Source organism: Nanorana parkeri, unplaced genomic scaffold (genome assembly GCF_000935625.1).
Source record: "Nanorana parkeri isolate BGI_ZX_2015 unplaced genomic scaffold, ASM93562v1 scaffold1935, whole genome shotgun sequence".
NCBI lineage: Eukaryota > Metazoa > Chordata > Amphibia > Anura > Dicroglossidae > Nanorana > Nanorana parkeri.
In genome coordinates, this window is record NW_017308203.1 from 111,131 (window position 1) to 122,515 (window position 11,385).

Genomic DNA, 11,385 nt, shown 5'->3' on the forward strand with positions numbered 1-11,385 from the left:
AGGATGTTCAGATAACAAGTACCATACTCAGTACAAGTACATGTACAGATATTTTTCCAGCTCCAAGACTAGACTAGAGAAAAATTCAAATGTTAGGAGACAGCTGTAATTTTTAGGGAGCATATGGAGCTCCTGGGATTTTTACATCTCTGTTTTAAAGTGACATTAAACCCTCAGATTTTTTAACACAAACCAATACTGTAATGTGTGCCTTACTGTAATCCATGGTAGTTTCCCTTCTCTTTGCTGCTCTTCCTTTTAAATCCTCATGTCTTCTCATGCTGAGGGAGAACGTCCCTTTGCAGCTGAGTGCCTCTTCCTGTAGTGCTGGCTCAGGTTGCAAACCTACACACAGACACCATAGGGGTGATTTACTAACCTAAACACACGCACGCACTAGGTGCGTGTGATTTTTACACAGCAAAACGTATTTATCAACCAAAAAGTCTCTAAAAGCATATTTCCACTAATGCCATATATGGAAAAATCATGCACATGATGCATATATAATGCTGCTTCACAGTTTAGACAAAAATGGTTAGCTCATGCATTTACATTCCTGCATTCATCAACGCAAGCAACACAATGTAGAGCTAATTTACACAACATCACCTTGCAATTAATGCAGGGCTTTGCACAACACACCTGCTGGGTGTGTACACACTACAAAGGTGTCTAGATTCCACCAATAGATCATGCTGGGAGGGAACACACCTCAGAGGTGTATACTAGTTTGTGGCGTGTTTATAAGGTTAGTAAATCAACCCCCATGTATCCATTTCAGAGACAAGGCAGTCTGCTGCAAAACAGAAGTTCTCCCCAAGCATGAGAAGACATGAGGATTTAAAAGGAAGGAGCAGCAAAGAGAAGGGACACTACGATGGATTACAGTAAGGCACACATTACAGTATTGTTTTATGTTAAAAAATCTGAGGGTTTAATGTCACTTTAATGTATGATTTTCTTAAAAATAAATATACATTAGGGGTGCACCAATCCATTTTTTTCAAGTACTGATACTTGTCTAAGTACTCAAGTACTGATACATTTTTGTTTATTGTCATGTGACAGTTTTTCTAAAACAATACAGACTAAGGATCTCAGGACAGAGGTGGAGTGCCAGACCTAGGTCCCAGCTGCAACCGCTGCAAACCGGGTAGTTTTCATGAAAATGCCAAGTATCGACACTGGTATCTGAACTGGTATCTGAACATCCATATATATATATGTGTGTGTGTGTGTGTGTGTGTTTGTGTGTGGTTTTAAATCTTTGGTGTCTTTTGTGTATGTGTTCTTTTCTACAGCCCAAATGAACTATCATCCATACCAGCAGCATTGGTTTGAAACAGAGAAGCTTTTACACTGCTCAGTGTTAACACCAGGCAGATTTTAACAGGTTTAAGGATCAAAGGAAACAGACTGCAATCATAAAAATGAAGTTTAGCTGTCTACACCATTAGCTCTTTTATATATCCAGGTTGCCAAAAACAATCACCTTTTGAAGCAACCTTTATTTTATATTTGTTCTCTCATTGAACATAGCCCCTATTTGTCTTACAACCACAGGTTGAGTGAAAATGGAATGTGGCTCAGATTTCTATTTCTTGTAGAACTGCATTAACTTTGTGGTATAAAGTTGGTCTGCTGACCAGCATCTTTGCCCAAATCAAGAACTACTCATTGCAAGTCACCAACATGTTTCTTCAACATTTTGCAGAGAAAAGACACCTAAAGATGAACTATGGTATGGCATATTTATAAATAGGAACTGCACTGACGGAAATCCACTTTGGGCTGAAATGAATCGGCCGGTGTGCGCAAGCACACGCTGCCGCTCCGCACTGCAGTCATCGGAAGTACGATCTGCCTGTCCAAGATGGGCAGATCGTACAATTATCTAATTACCTTACAACCATCGCAAGACGAAAGTCGTGCGATGGTTGTAAAGTGTATGGCCAGCTTAACACTGTAAAACATGTGTTAATCTACCCATGGATCAGTTGCACATTGTTAATCCACTGCATACGGGGGTTTAAAAATCACATCTTAACAAAGGCAAAGGTTGCAAGGGATATGTAGTTAGAGCACAAATAGTTCTGTACAGCCTATAACAGACACTACCTTCTTGTCATCACACTGGATGGAGAGTAGTAGCATATGGTACATGGCTTTCAGTAGGAGCTACAGTAAGAAAGCAAATAAGGAGGGCACATATAGGCCAGGATGTAAACATAGTGTATATACTGCATAGAAACTAATACATTATATTTACTGATGTTAACCAGGCAAAGTGGATATGTAAATATTTTGCGATCACTATAAGAATATTCACATAAACACACTTAGACCTGAGGATTATTGGTATAGTTACATATTTACTAGGGATGCACAGATACTTTTCGAGTACCAGTGCAGATACTTGGCATTTTCATGAGAACTACCGGGGTTGCAGCGGTTGCAGCTGGGGCATGGCTCTGGCGCTCCTGAAATCATTAGTCTGTATTGTTTTAGAAAAACTGTCACATTACAATAAACAAAAATGTATCAGTACTCGTACTTGTAAGTACTCGGCAAGTACCAGTACTCGTACTCGCAAAACTGGTATCTGTGCATCCCTTTATTTATGTTTAGAAAAACAAAATCATACATTAAAACAGAGATGTACAAATAACTTATGGAGTGCTGGTGACCTATTTTCTTCAATCATGTACAAATCCCACGAGCTCTGTGCACTCCTTACAAATGACAGCTGCCTCCTAACTTCTGAATTTTTCTCTAGTCTAGTCTTGGAGCTCAAAAGTATCGGTACATGTACTCGTACTTGTACCGAGTACTGAACTTGGTATCTGTGCAACCCTAATATTTACAGATAACACACAAAACAATATTTTTTTTTGTGCAAATATTTTTATTGAAAAGGTATACACCTATTTTATATTTGTTACATGTTCCCATTCCAAAAACATACGTTAAAAAAAAATGCTTGCAGTTTAAATTGATTTTACTTGGGTTAGGTTTTTAAGAGTTAAACTCTCTTCTAGGTTCTATTTATTTGAAATGTTAGGAGGGGCTGTGACTGGTGAAGAGTCTGAGATGGCTTGCCCACTGTATGTTAATGAAGCTTATCAGATAAACATAATCCTTAAATTTCAGTCCCAAGCCTTTCCATTAGGACAGATCACTGTGAAAGGGTGAAGAAAAAGTTGGAATCAGCCAACTTGTCTTCTGCAACAAAACATCTAAAAGGTTAAGAACATTTTTTAAAAGTTATTTTTCAGTATGCTGTGTGAATAGGTAACATACCATATGGAGGGATTTTCTCAGATTTGACTGCAAAAGTGGAAATACACTTTAAGGCCTCATTCACACTGATAAGAGATGGCCCATGCAGATCCATGCAGTGTGCATGGTTGTATCAGGCCGATCCCGGGGAGGATGGGTGCTGCATGTGATTGCACGCAGCAGCCTGTTCTTCTCTATGGGATTTCGCGGCCAGGCGCTCATCCGTACTGCACATCCATGCGTGTGTCCGTGCTCAGATGCAGACAGAATCCATCCTGTCTGCGTACGAGCATGGACACCCGCACCTGCACAGATGTGCAGTTTGGGTGAGCGTACGGCGGTGTACTCTCATAGAGAAGAACAGGCTGCTGCGTGCTGCCCGCCAGATATGACAGCGCATGTCACACGGATCGGTATGGGTCGGCTCTTTTCAATTTGAATGAGGCCTAAAGTAGAAAGACTCACAGTAACACAACTGAGAAACTGATTGTTTATATATATATATATATATATATATTCCCATATATCAAATATCTAATGAACATATTACACAAGCAAAACTTTATACGGTAATAAATTACTTATATAATTAACCCATTTCTATGACTCATCTATAAACATGACACATATTAAGTCAAACATATCCTTTAAAACTTCTGTACAACTATCTTTAAAATTGACTTTTCATGTGTGCCTTCTAAAAGACTACATCTAATTCACATTGTACCATTTAGATGAAAATAATAGGTTGTTTAAAAAAATACTAAATAACAACACTCTTTTAAAGTTGTTATTTATATCCACAAGAACATAAATAAACCATGGGAAATACATTTTTACTAGCTCTATAACATGGAAGTGATCCATCTGGGACAGTCTTTAAGCCTTCATAATTGATTGCTAATATTACTGGTGCTTTTTACTTAGGAAGCTAGTTGTCCAGACCATGCAAGGGAACCTCATTACACATTGTGATGTCACAAGAGATATCCAAGTTCCCTAACATATTTTTTTATAACATTGTTAATGTCAAAAGAGCCAGCTAGCCATCATGGATTTATATAGAAAAAGTCTGCGCTCCTGGAATCAGCTAAAAGCTATTAACCCCAAAGCTGCTATGAGGAAAGGAGAACCTTGTATATTTAAATAATAACACAGTGCTAAGGGTGAACGAATCAAACTAAATAATTGGTGTAAATATGTGAACAATTTAAACAAATATATAAGAACTAGTGAATCATTATCATAATCAAATTACGATCTCTGTGAAATTACTATCAGGGATAGGTTATGGTATACTAGTAAATAAAACCATTCATGTGATATTAATTAAGTGTAACAAATTATTGGTAACAAATATTCAAATTGTGAAGAAAAGGATAAGTCTCAGTGGGTAATCTTCCAGTGATAAAACATTGTATTCTAGCACATAAAATAATTCATTCAGTAGTGAAATAGGTTGTGGCAAAATGTTTAAAAGTTGATACTTCCCAATATAGTCTCAATAGGTAATGTGACAAGTGTCAGTGAAGAAAAAAAAGATATTTAAATAATGAATATATTAAATAGCAAAAAGCAAAGAGTAAAAAACGAATAACAAAACGGTTCTTATTGATTTCAAACTGCAGCCCCCCAGGTACTAATTACTCACCAGATATAGTGAGTAAATAGAGCCCCTCTAAAAGGTATCAGTCTGGTCTCTTGATCTCCCCGTCGGTATGTTCAAATCTTTCCCGGCAGTGGAACGTATATCAATAGACGTCTGTAGCCTGCAGTATTGCAATGTTCCCGACTCCTCGTCACAGGCAAATACCGGCTTTTCTCATCTGTGATCAGCTGATGCCTTCAGGAGTGTCCATGCAGCCCTTTTGTTGAATCTACCTATTGGAGTGCTGGTGACGTTTTGTAGTACCTCACAGATATTCAGACACACTCCAGCCTGTGTCTCCACCCATTCAGTGCAGCCTCTGCATTTCTCCTTAAACATTTCATAAAAGCTTTTAGAGTTGTTGCTCTACAAATTGTAATTTGTTTTGCCCGAAAAGGCTTGATACCTGTTCAGGCAGCCATTTCCATGAGGCAATAAACAGGAAAACTAACAAAAAAATGAACGTTGTTGTGTTCATGTACAGTAACTGCATATGCCTGCTTCATGTATACTATGCGTAAATTGCTGGCATATCCTTTTTTTTAAGATACCTCCTCAAATGTGGAAATGGGCTTTAACTGCCTCCGGGCCGGCCGTAGTAAAAAAAACAGCCGGCCCGGAGCTCTCTAGATCTGAACTGGCGTCTTTAGACATCCGCTCAGACACACCCTGGGCGCTGGGCGCGCACGAGCGGGAAATGGCTGATATTTAAAAACAGGCAGTGATGCCTGTTAACATACAAGCGATCCGCCGGCTGTAGAGCCGGCGGATCGCTTGTATGTTGCAACGATCGGTGTGCCCCCTCCGCCGTCCCCCCCGCCATTGTCCCGCTGATCCCGGGCTCCGCTGTGCCCGGTGCGAGCCCGGGATCAGCGCCATGCCTGTGTAACAGGGCATCAGAGGCTTCAGAAGCTGCAAATAAGCTGATGGAGCAGATCTGTGTTTCATCAGCTTCTTTTGGGGGGTCCTAGGTGACATTAGGGGTCTTGGAGACCCCTGATGTCTCCATAAAGAGGACCTGTCACATATTTTGCTATCACATAGGTGGGTTTTATTAGCCCCCGTATGTGATAGCAATAAAGTTTAGTGGAAAAAAAAAAGGAAAAAAAAAAAGGAAAAAAAAAATTAAAGTCCCCCCCCCAAACTTTAAGTTACACATAAAAAAGAATTTAAAAAAATAAATTTAAAGTCCCCCACCCATACATACACGCACGCAAACATGCGCCGGGGGCGCATACGTGCAAAAAAGGCGATTGCGCCCATTACGCCGCACATGTTACATATTGCCGCGAACGTCGGAGTGAGAGCAATAAGTCTAGGGCCATCAATCACTGATAACACTAAACTGATGAGCGGTAAAAGCTTTTAAAGTGTTGCCTATGGGCAATTTTGGGTATGGTAGTTTTCTACGATGTCGCGGGTGCACGCAATTTTAAAGCTTGACATGTTTGTTGTCTATTTACCGTGACCCCGACTTTTATATTTTACCAAAAAACTGGGTAATAATAAATGTTTCCTAAGATTTTCAGTAATTTTTCCTAAATATAGTAAAAAATAAAACCCGTAGTGGTGATTAAATACCACCAAAATAAAGCTCTATCTGTCCCCAACAAATTGTATAAAATTCATTTCAGTACATCGTTGCATGACGGAATAAACATCAGTCAAAGTATCGCAGCGCTGAATACTGAAAAATGGCCTGGCCAGGAAGGGGGTCTAAACACCTGGTCTTGAAGTGGTTAATGTCACCACAAAGTACACAGGGCAACTGAAAGAAAAGAGGATAAAGCTTCACATCAAGAAACGCTTCTTTACTGTAAGAGCTGTTCCACAACAACCAGAATAAACAGCTGCTGATGTGTGCTGGAAAGAACAATGCTGATTTGCCAATCCTGGCACATCGCAATGTTTAATTTATTGTTAGAACTTTTGAAATGTCACAAGTGAGTTCTACTAACCACGTCGCAATGTAATTCAGTTGTACTGCTTTGCACCATGCTGTGATAAAAAACCCACTGCATATTGTACTTCTTTTTAGCATACGCTACTGCAGCACAGGTGTGTGTACTGTGCCAATTGAAAACAAGGCAAATTGCCTTCTCTTTGTGTTGTGTTAACAGACTTCTACAGCAACTGATTGTTTTAAACAATAATGTTAGATGTAGGTCTCTACAGTATATCACACAATATAAATGGTTGTATTATTAAGTAATAAAGAAAAAACATCTAGAAATGTAAATGATCCAGGAAGGTACCTGTCTTCAGGATCAATAAGTTGTTTCCTTGTTAGGTACTCTTTTGAATTGTTAAACTGTATAGAACTTTTTTTCCTTATCAGCTATGTTGCTTGAGTAAAACATCCAGTGTTAAAACAAAAACCCTACATTTTGGAAATAAATTGTTAAAAACATTGTGTTTTTTTCTGATCGTTTGATTGATTGCCATTTCCTTATTCATCCAAACGATTTCGCTCTTTTGTGCCACCTCTTTCACAGGTTTTAGACAGTGCCATCAACAGCCTTATACTAAAAAGGAAGAAACAGCTGTACCAGACAGAACAAGAGTAGACGTGTTGATTTATAGAGAATATGTGTGAAAAGCGTTTGTGCATAATTATAACTTTATTTTAACTCTATGTTTGCATGTGGTGCTTTTTTTATATAACGAAGCTTACACAAACTTACATGCAATTGGCTTATTTGGCTTTATTTATAAGCATTTACATTGCAAGAACATTTCAAAAGATATGATCTACAAATAATATTTACCTGGGATGTAAATAGAAATAAACACATGAACAGCTTTAAACTGATCTGTACCAATGTTATGAATTTATATTAGGCGACTTGGACCTGGGCAGTGGGTGCCACACCCCTGTGAGATAAGTAATGAAGGAAAAGAAAAGCTGGGGTTTTTTAGGCACCTAAATGACAACTTCCAAACCAATGAATTATACAAAATATATATTTATTTGTATTAAATTATTAAGATGGGTGAAACAATTTCATAAAAACAACATGATTGTATAACTCCCTAAGAGCTCACTTCATTATTGTTCTATCCTTCATAGAAACATGGGTAACATGATTGATTGAATCACAGTACATGATAGTAGAAACCATGATTGAAAGCAATTATCAGAATTGACATGATTGAATAGTATAGCATAGCAAAAAAACCTGATTATGAGAATTAAATTTTACATGAATCAAGGTTTAACAATGAAAGGATAGCTAACAGTGGAGGATCATGATTTGTCTCGACGTTTCGCGCTTGGCGGCGCTTCTTCAGGAGGAGGAAGTTATCTACATAATTTGGAAAAGGATATACATATATAATCATAATCTAAAACATAGAATCTTGGCTCAATATGTAGTACATTTTTCAGGTGAAAATATCACCTACCATTCAAGTGAGTCAATATGTGTGCATCCCTGCAACCCCGTCCAGCCGCAACACCTGAGCCGCAGCCACCGGAACAGATGAGGGGAAAAAGGCCAGGACCATGAACCCCACTTAGAGCAGCAAAAAGTGGGAGGTATGTGGTATTGAAGGTAACCTTTGAGGGATAGATAAGGGGCATAATCAGAGCCTCACAATGGCAGCAAAGCTAGATACCTATGAGACTGTCACAAAGTGACTGTACGTCCCATATGTCCCATGCACGATCCATAATATAAAGGATGTTCATACCATGAATTGAATGTGATCCTTAATCAATTGGTTCCCCCATCCAAAACCGAGGGGTGTCCGTCCTTGGAGCCCCCAGCGTGCCGTATAGCCGCCCCAGGCTGCACACTAACTCTGGAGGCTCACGTGGGCGCTATAACGGCATCCACCGTGATGACGTAACAACGTCATCACCTGACCGAGATGGATCCGCCCCCCACTAAGCAGCACAAGAATAATGATAATACTAGGTGCTTCCCACATAGATCGCAGAGGGTCCTAACGATCACCTCTGCAGAACTGTTGGTCATGTTTAGCAGACGAAGGGAAACAACAAAGGGGGGCCAACAACCCAGGAGCATATAAAGTTGAAGGGGCAGGCAGTGGTCCAAATGGCGGTCTCAGATAGGTAGATGCCAGTCGCCTCAAAAGAGACAGCAGCACCCGGAGTGCTGCTCGTAGGGAATGAGGTCCATACCCATCTCCCCCAAAAAGGGACTGGTCCGGGGGTAGGGGTGGGGAGGGGGGAGACATATAATGAGCCATCGAGATATAATAAAGTCCAGATGGTGGAACCCTCCTATAGGGATGGGGATCATCATTAGGAGTATATTATACTCACAAACAGTACATCATATTCATATTCACCTGTAGTATGTCATTGAAGGTATTTAGGTATAGAATACAGACAATACATGGTAAATACCAGTATATGAGACAAAGTGCACTATTGGTAAACAAAAATATCCAGGTGAATAACAAGAATTATATTTGATTGTGTCAGTTGTACCCATGTATCTATGAAGGATAGAACAATAATGAAGTGAGCTCTAAGATCTAATGGAGTTATACGATCATGTTGTTTTTATGAAATTATTTCACCCATCTTAATAATTTAATACAAATAAATATATATTTTGTATAATTCATTGGTTTGGAAGTTGTCATTTAGGTGCCTAAAAAACCCCAGCTTTTCTTTTCCTTCATTACTGTACCAATGTAAAAAAAAAAGGTTTCTACTTGTTAACACATGTAATATAGTTCAATGGAATGCCAAGAAAACCACTGCTTTCTTTCTGAGGTGTGACTTTTGAACTGTACTATTAACTAAATATCTTAAAAGTATGTTACCAAACTTCAAGAAACATTGCACTCTTGTCAACAGTATTATTAAGATAGGAAAACAAAAAAAACAGGAAGATTGTAATAGATTTTAGACAAAGGTTTGTGAGTTGGAGAGTAGCAGAAAATAAAGGCAGAGTATTTGGTGTGGTCTACACCAAATACAGTGCCAGGTTATCTAACTAACATTTGGCAAATAAGGTAATGTATGTAGTAAAGATTGGGACTTTTGGAAGGTGGAAAGGATTATATGCAAATAATAATACAAAAAATATAGGTTGATATTGCATTCAATAAATATATGACCACCTTCTTTATTTGTACCATCTGAGATATCCATGTACAAATGCAGACACTCTATAAGAGTATGAAGAGTAACAATCCCAGCTGAAGCAACTCTTGTAAGTGAGGAAACCTGTGAAGTTGGTAAGTATGTCTAAAACATTTGCACAGAAGTCCCAAACTTTTAAGAAGAGTTTTTGTATGCATGTATATCTTTATTTTGCAATACAATAACAATGCATATACATCACCAGCATTTCGGTCAACAAAATAGTATATTTAAAATAAAGGCGGCAAGATTTGGATAGTGATTGGATGTGGGGAAGAAAGGTGAGGTCCGAGTCAAGGATGACACCTAGGACCTTGGCATGGGGGGAGGGTTGGATAACTGTGTTATCAATCTCAACTGAAATGTTGGGGGAAGGTTCACGAGCAGGAGGAAATAAAAATCTCTCTCACCACTCTTCAGCTCACTTCCTCTGTCTCTTCACGCATCACTAATCTACTCACTGAGATATTAGCATGGATGTCACACCACTACCTCAAACTCAATCTGTCCAAAACTGAGCTTATAATATTTCCTCCTCTCTGTGTTCCCTCCCCAGACTTCTCTGTCACAATCAACAGCACTGCAATTAAGCCCCCCTCCACCCTCCCCGTCAATCCAGGGTGCTCGGAGTAATCCTTGATTCTGAGCTCTCCTGTCAGCCCCATATCCAATCAGTATCTAAATCTTGCCGACTCAACCTCCGTAACATTGCCATAAATCACCTCTTTTAATAAACAAAACCACAAAGCTTCCAATTCACTCCCTTGCAATCTCTTGCCTCAACTAATGTATCTCCCTCCTTGTTGGCCTACCACTAAACAGGCTATCCCCTTTCAGTCTATTATTAATGCTGCGGCCAGACTCCTCCATCTTACCAACCATTCAGTGTCTGCCACCTCTCTCTGCCAATCTCTTCACTGGCTCCCAATTGCCCAAAGAATAAAATTCAAAATAATAAAAACAACATACGTCATCCACAACTCTGCCCCAACTACATTTTCAAACTCCTCTCACAATATCACCCAAACCGTCCTCTCCACTCTTCTCAAGACCTCCTGCTTTCCAGCTCTTGTCACCTCCTCCCATGCTCACCTCCAAGACTTCTCCCTACCCCAATCTGTCTGCTTATATCCTAATCTGTTCATCTTTAGGCAAACCTATCCCACCTAAACATGACTGTCCTTTTACTTCCTTCACTAACTCAATCTAAACAATTATTACCTTTTGTATCACTACTAGATTGTAAGCTCTCATGACCTTTGATCCTATGTACTTAAATTGTATTGTAACTGCACTGTCTCACCCATTTTGTAAAGTGCTGCACAAACCGTTG

The 11,385-nt window shown here is 39.2% G+C and overlaps 1 long non-coding RNA gene across 1 annotated transcript in view; it reads right to left on the minus strand.

The window, feature by feature from the left end:
- LOC108800145 overlaps window positions 1-10,774 on the minus strand; it is an 18,595-nt gene extending 7,821 nt beyond the window's left edge. The window contains exon 1 of the long non-coding RNA XR_001942078.1: window positions 10,655-10,774. This is a non-coding gene — a long non-coding RNA (uncharacterized LOC108800145). The remainder of the gene's footprint in view (window positions 1-10,654) is intronic.
- Window positions 10,775-11,385: the final 611 nt, after the last annotated feature.